The sequence below is a fragment of the Papaver somniferum genome, chromosome 7, assembly GCF_003573695.1.
Source record: "Papaver somniferum cultivar HN1 chromosome 7, ASM357369v1, whole genome shotgun sequence".
NCBI lineage: Eukaryota > Viridiplantae > Streptophyta > Magnoliopsida > Ranunculales > Papaveraceae > Papaver > Papaver somniferum.
The window spans coordinates 221,740,704-221,748,617 of record NC_039364.1 but is presented as its reverse complement, the minus strand read 5'-3'; the positions used below and the strand labels follow the sequence as shown (position 1 = coordinate 221,748,617).

Here is a 7,914-nt window from a genome sequence, read left to right as displayed (position 1 = left end):
GAAACTCGCAGATGTGCTCGATCAATGACTGAACTGCTTCGTCAGAAGGTTGCTGGACAGATTGGAGTTCTGTGATTCTCCATTTCTTCTTCGGTCTGCTCTCCCCTGGTGAATGGAAATTTTGTTGCACCATCTTGAATCCGGACTTCTAGTAACTCGATCACTTCTTCGGTGAGAAGAGGGAAGTTTGAGTTTGTATGATCATTTCCCCATTTGTTGACACAGGGTTGAAGTTTGTGCATTTCAGGATTGTCCATCCTCCCTTTGAGCTTCCGGAGGAACCTGAGAGATTAGAGAAGCATGCTTGTGTTTTGGTGGCTCGGATTTCCTTTTGCTTCGTTTAACAACAACGTTCATGGAAGGTTGGAGATTGTACTGATTGTTGACATACGGTCCTGCCTGTACGGGGTGCAATCAAAGTGCCAACTATTATACATTTATATATGTGGTCGGACATTTAGAGTTCTCATTATTTTCGTTTCCTCCATTAATCTTATTTTATTTTGATCTAATCTAATCTCTTCCAAAGGCAATCATTAAGAACGAAAAACGAAATGTTGTTTTTGACCGTACATAATATCAATTTCCATTTCCTTCTATCACGAGTCTTGTTATTTTTGTTCAAGAGATCGAATGACAGAAGAACATGTAGTTTCAGAAAGTCATGACTCATGGTCAAGGGAAAAGTCAAAGTCAAAGTCAATAAAATATGAAGAAAATGGAGGACCAGCAAAAGAGTCAAGTAAATGAAAATCAGATCACTGAATCGCATATGACAAACAAATATTTCCGAGGTATTTGAATCTCAATAATACATATATATATATATATATATATATTATTTGAATCTCAATTAATATAAACTGTATGTGTTATTGCAGGTATTAACAAAATTTTGGTTTCATCGTTTATTGAAAGATTGTTGGATTCAACATTAGGTGATAAAACCTACGTATGAAAGATGGGGACCGACCAAGAGGGCATGCAACCGGTTCTTGGTGGTCACGGGACCAGTTGTTGGTCGTTTGAGCAATCCCCAGGTTGGTTGGAGAGAATTTGGGCCCAATATGAGCAATTGAGCAAATTAGATCAGAATTATGAAAACGTGTGGGACCGGCTTTGTGCAAGCCCTAGAGATGACTCATGTAGGTCATGAAGGCATGCACGTGTTGCCGCGGTGTCCGTGTCTCCGTACTGAGAGTTTCTGCATTTTCTGATATGCGTTCGAGCAACATTGTGAATTTTCAGAAGAGTTTCATCTTGACTGAAATTCTTGATTTTTGTCGGAATGAGAATGTACGCTCGATTGATCAATATTTTGTAAATATTAAAATAAGAGTATTCTAAAATTTAAAATTTCCGTGAGAGGCTAGCCAGTCGTGTGACCATGTTGGCTTTTGGTTTTTCATGATTCGAGCAAAATTTGAGAAGTTATGACGAAATCATGATTTTTGCTCAAACCAAGGAGTTTCATGAATTGAGGAAAATAATTATTTTAGACTAGGAATTGCAAGGTGTGTGACCGGCCACGGCTAGGGCATGGACGGCCGGCTATGTTTCCCGGTCCAGCATACCTTTCCTTATTTTATAATATTATTTTTCTTGAACCCGTGAAGTTATGGAGAATCCATGAGTTTTTGTTGAAACAGAGGAGTTTCATGAGATTAGGAAATAATAATTATACAAATCTAGGGATTGTGAGGTGTGATACCGGCAACGGCTCGTACATGGACGGCCGCCTAGGTTGCCCGTCCCGCACACCTTTCTCTATTGTATAATAATATTTTCATGAATCCACGAAGTTATGGGGAATTCATGAGTTTTGCACAAACAAGGAAAGTTGCTAAACTAAAGGAGTTTTTCATGAGTTCATGAAAATAACAAAATAAGGCAAATAATGGAAGAGGCATGGGACTGGCCACGGTTAAGGCATGGTCGGCCGACCGGTGGTCCCGGCCCTGGGCGCCTCTTATTATTTTATTATTATTTGTTGTTTTCTCCTGTTTTCGTAGGATTCCTCATCTATACATATTTTTGGATGCTCGTTTGTGCATCCGAGTGCTTAGTCGTGCATCATTGTCGAGTAAACTTGCACCATTTTTATGGGGCTTACTTAGTGATGATCCAGATGCCCGGTTGTTGAGTATTTATTGCTAATTCATGAAATTCAGTGGAGAATAATTCATGAAACGGAGCAATAAAAATGAGTAGTTATTTATTATCAATTCATATGATCAGTTGTGGATTCGACCACGAATTCGGAATAATAAAACAAGCATTACCATCCCATGTGAACGTGGATTCGACCATAGAATCGGAGTAATAAAATTATCTATTACCAGTCCATGAGATTATCCGTGAATTCGATCATGTAATCAGAATAATGAGATAATATAGTAGTTTATTGTCATTCCATGAGATCAGGCTGTGGTTTCGACCATGGAATAGGAGCAATTGTTATTGCCATTCCATGGGATCAGGCCGTGGATTCTACCATGGAATAAGAGCAATTGTTATTGCCATTCCATGGGATCAGGCCGTGGATTCGACCATGGAATAGGATCAATAATAGATCATTCTGGAAATTCAGTGGTGAATGTCACAACAGAATTAATCTATTGCAGAAAAGATATTAGCCAGTTAAAGCGTCACATCCATTCTGAATGATGCATAGTCAGGGAGTCACGGGTGTTATTTCCAACCTGAAGGCGTTATTGCTCTAAATCTACGGAGAATCGCCTGAATCTATACATGGTCTCTCCACATAGTCAGGAAACAGTGAGTGTCACCGATGTCCTGAAGGCGTTAATGCTCTCAATCTTCGGAGAACCTCCTAATCGTTCTTCTATATGGAGGTGGATCTCTCTCCTGCAGTCAGGGAACAGTGAATGTCACCGACGTCCTGAAGGCGTTAAGTTCTCAATCTACGGAGAACCGCCCAATTATGTTATTCTGTATAGAGGTCATGATGAAATGCCAGGGATCGAATCGCTCAACTAGTGGAGCTTTTCGAAAACATATTTATCATGGCTTCGTAAAATATGAATCGTTGCATGCCTGAAAGCAGTGTCAAAAACATGCCTTATCATTTTACGGTTTTGCCATTTTTTGAAAATCGACCATCAACACTAATGATACTCAAGTTCAGAAACTACTTAACGTGATTCAACAGTTTTCCATATGCTCAGGGAAGTTGATTAATTTCAGCAAATCAACTGTGTACTTCAGTTCTAACCTTTCACCTGAAGATTCTCAGACTATCAGTGGAGTCATACAGGTCAGATACCTAAATATTTCAGACGAAAAGTACCTTGGCCTTCCTTTTTTTGTTCGCAGGAAAAAACGTATCCATTTCTCCATTCTCTGTGACAAAATGGATCACAGATTTGCAAACTGGAATGCTATCATCATGTCAGAGGCAGCTAGATCAGTTATGATTAAGAACGTATCCAATGCGATACCTATTCATCATATGACGAGTTTTAGACTCTCAGATGTTACCATAAAAAAGATGAGTTCAAAGCAGCAGCAGTTATGGAGAAATAAGAAAACATGCAGGGGCAACCATATTATCACTTGGAAACAAACCCAAAAATCTAAAGAAGAAGGAGGACTGGGCTTTCGCGATATGCACATATTCAATAGGGCATTACTCGCTAAATCTGCCTGGAAACTTTGTTTTGACGTGGAATCTATGATGGCCAAATCTCTTCAAGATAAGTATTTTAAAGACGGAGATCTTTTCAATCTAAAAAAGAAGACCAATACAACTTGGTCCTGGAGAAGTTTGAGTTATGAGCTTGAGTTTGTGCAAAATAACAGTTGTTGGTGTCTGGGGAATGGCAGAAAGATCTTAATATGGCAGCACAGATGGATCCGAGCTCTAACAACTCCTCCATTTCCGAAACAAGGCTGTACGTCTCATCAACAATACAAATTTGTGCATCAATTGTTTAACTATATAGAACAACAGCTCCGGGGATACACATAAACTGCAAGAACCTTTTGAGCCTGATATAGTAAACTCCATCATGAGTTTACAGATCCATAAAAATTGTGAAGACAGGTTTATTTGGCTGTTAGAAAAAAATGACATATTCTCTGTAAAATCAGCGTGTAGAAGGATGTATGAAGATCAAGAAAACTCTGATTTGGTAGGGCCAAGATTGATAAAAATTTACAAATCATTGTGGAAATTGCATTTGCTTCCTAGAATCAGATAATTCTTATGGAAAGCTTCCTCAACTCTCCTCCCCACCAGAGACATTCTAAGTTCTAAGATTCCAGGGATTTCTGCTATTTTCCCTTTATGTGAACAGGTGCAGGAGACACCTTCTCATGTTCTGATGAAATGCAATTTAGCAAGAGCGGTGTGGTTTTCTATCTCTGGTTGGTCTTCGGAATGTGACACTTTTTAATCACTTTAAGATGAAATGTGAATGAAATTCTTGATGTTTCAGGGCCTTGAACATCCTGATACACGGAACTGGATCGACAAACTTTTTAGAAGCTATGGCTTTTATGTTAAACTCATTGAGTATGATGAAGTTGCCGAAAATTCGATCAGGGATCCTCCAACAGGTGACGGCAAGAATATACGTTTTGTTGCAGAGCAATTGAGGCTGTCGGACGGTCAGGTAAAACAGTTGTATATCAGGTTAAGCATCCAGGAAATATGTAGATAGTGTTCAAAACATGAGTTTAAACTTTCTACATTATATGTTGTGGCAGATGGAGAGTTGGAGGGAATGGTATCAAAAAGTGGAGAAACAAATAGAGGAAGACGGGTTTGACGAACTCTAGTGGAATGTTATTAACCAGTGCTAGTGCACTCCAACAAGGCAGGTGAATGAGTTCGAGAGTTAAAGTTTTAAAAAAAATCCAACCAGATTTCGTGTGGAGCGACATGGATTACGTAAAAATTGCAATGGAGTGGAGACAAGTAAATGAAGCTTTACTCTCTTTGGTCTTGGCTTTGTTGTTTCTTTTTGGGAAAATTGGGAATATGTCCCATTTTCACTAATTCGTTTGGGGATCTATCCCATAACGGAAAAAATTAGTGAATCTATCCTAGAGAGAGAAAAAAACTGTCAAGTGGCTAGCATCCCACATGTGTGGGCTTACACATGCGATAGATTGACATTTCTGCCCTCGACCGTTGGATGAGCGCCACGTCAACTAGCATATAAATGAGTGCCACGTCACCTATTATGTCGATGATAGCCACGTGTTATGAAATCCAACGGTCTATTTTTACCTTGATACTTGAAATGACACTTTTACCCTTATTTAATAGAAAAATTATCGAAAGTCTTCATCATCATCCTACTTCCATTGTGGAGAAACTTTTATTGGAAGTTAAGAAAAAAATTAAGATACAAAAATTAAGATACATAATAAAATTAACAATTCAAATAAAAGAAATTATGAAATCAAGTTTGTCTTTATATAATCTTGAGATGTTAACACAGAAAGAACAAAAGACTAGTTAGGCTAGTTCTAGTAGTACTGTCAAACATTTAACCAAAGATAATTTAACATTGGTCCAACACACTATCTCAACAGTTGCTTCTCACACAGATTAAATCGAATTTAAACACCAAAATGAACATTGATCAAGCTTACAAATCAAACTGGACTGTAGGCTTCCTCTGCCTCTTTGAACCTGCATCATAGTTGAAATTGTTAATGGTCTGCTTCACAGGGCCCTTGCTGATGTTTCTGATGGACACATTCACACTAGATGATGTAGCAGCAGTTTTAGGCTTTGGTTGTTTTCCTTCTGGCTTAGTTGTTGCAATTGATGTAGTCTTTTTAACAGTTTCAGAAGATGAAGCAGATAAAAAAAACATTTAATAGTTTACAATAATTTAATAGTTTATAAATGCACCTTTCAATGAGATTTCTTATAAGCTTTAGCTGCATTCCAAACTAGGTCAAGCAACTTAGGACCGTTATGCTTAACTTTAAAGTTCTTATACAGATGTCTAATATCAAACATTAGGAAAAAAATTCATATGTTAGATTGTTGGCAAACAAGTCTATACTAAAACAAAATTTCTAAAATGTAGCAGGCGTAAAGAGATACCTGATACAGAATCTATGATTGGCCTCTGGGAACAACTCTTCTACAGATTCTCTGAGACCCCTTTGTCTAGGATTAGTTACACAACTTCTTTCCATATGAACCCCGCCACCACCATCCATATCAGCATCTTCACCACCACTTATATACAAATCTAACATAACAAATCCATCCTCATCTTGCTCAGCACATTTAAACATTTCAAAGAAATCGCATGCATCAACTAGTAACTTACTGTCCCAGAGTATTTCAATTTTGTAGTCCTTAGACAAATTCAACCTACTCCTTAAGTGTTCAATAAACCCATCAAAGCTAATATCATTTGCAAATACATTCAACACATACAATGGTTTACCAGCTTCAATCCCGGCAATCTGATTTAGGACAGTTAGCCTAAAATTCCTTTCAATCACTTTCCTGGCAAAAAAATTCATGTAACAGTTAGCCTAAAATTCCTTTCAATAATTTACATATACATTCAACAAAAATTCCTTTCAAACTGTTATCCTAAAATAGCAGCATGTAACGAAATTCAAGAACCTACATGTCTAAACCAACACCCTCCCTCAATTTTAGAAACCCAAAAACTGATTTTTACATAAACCCTAAATTCAAAATTGCAATTAAAGCAAAATTAACCTAGTAGATGTGAGATACAACAACGAATGCAACTGGGTTTGAAGAACTTACATGTTTTGCAGCACTATAATCTGGATTTGAGAAGCCTTCGCAACTTTGAAGTAGAAAAAAGGAAACGTATGTATATTAGAGTTGTTCTTCCTTTAAAAACACCTAATCATCTCTAAAAACACATCAATGAACTACGTTTATCACTGTTTCAGTCGATTTACTTTTTTCTTTTGCCTGGTTCTCTATTTCTCGGTGCAAAGTTTTTTTGTTTGTCTCGATCTCTTTTCTCTACAGAGAAGACGACCAGTTTCACAAAGCCATCACTCAAATTCGTCGGATCCCAAACACGTGTAACTGTAGGTGACGTGTGGATCATCTAACCAATGAGGGTAAACACGTCTCTCTGTCGCATGTGTAAGCCCACACATATGGAATACTAGCCACTTAACAGTTATTTTCTCTCTCTAGGATAGATTCACTAATTTTTTTCGTTATGGGATAGCTCCCCAAACGAATTAGTGAAAATGGGACATATTCCCAATTTTCCCTTTCTTTTTTTGCATGTGCCCCGTAAGTTTTGTAAGAACGAGGTATGGTGGTTTATTAACTTGCTTATGGCAAGTATAAAGGGATTTATAGGACTCTATTTGTCTTCTGTGAAGTATGTCAACAATCAGATTTACCTCCAAGCACCATTAGTTTTAACCTTCAATCTCCTTTTAATGAACATCACAGTGAATGGAGGATGCCAAAAATGCATAAAAGAGCCAACTTGTTGTATTTGGCCAGGTATGACAATTTGGCAAAACTCACAATAATGGCAGTAACATCTCGGCGTGCTATCACAGTTGCTTGGTGATATCCGGCAAGTATCCTGCTAAATATGCCTTGACGGAATGATTGTAGAAGGGAGAAGGATGATCATCAACAAAACAAATCAGAGTGGCGCAGCGGAAGCGTGGTGGGCCCATAACCCACAGGTCCCAGGATCGAAACCTGGCTCTGATATATATATAGATATAATTTTTGTTCCTGGCCCATACTTCGTGAACAATCCTTACGAAATCTTTTTTAACAATGAAGAAAACTTGGTTAAGGGGTTCTTCTTCTTCGAATGCAGTTACTTCATCAATCCAAAGACTGACCGAAACGTATTTAACAGATGATTCTTGGTCTGAGATATTTCTTCATCTTCCTAT

The 7,914-nt window shown here is 37.9% G+C and overlaps 1 non-coding gene across 1 annotated transcript; it reads left to right on the top strand.

Moving 5' to 3' along the window:
* Positions 1-7,651: 7,651 nt before the first annotated feature.
* On the top strand, positions 7,652-7,723 carry TRNAM-CAU. Its single transcript has one exon. It is a non-coding gene; the product is annotated as a tRNA-Met (tRNA).
* The last annotated feature ends 191 nt before the right edge of the window (positions 7,724-7,914 follow it).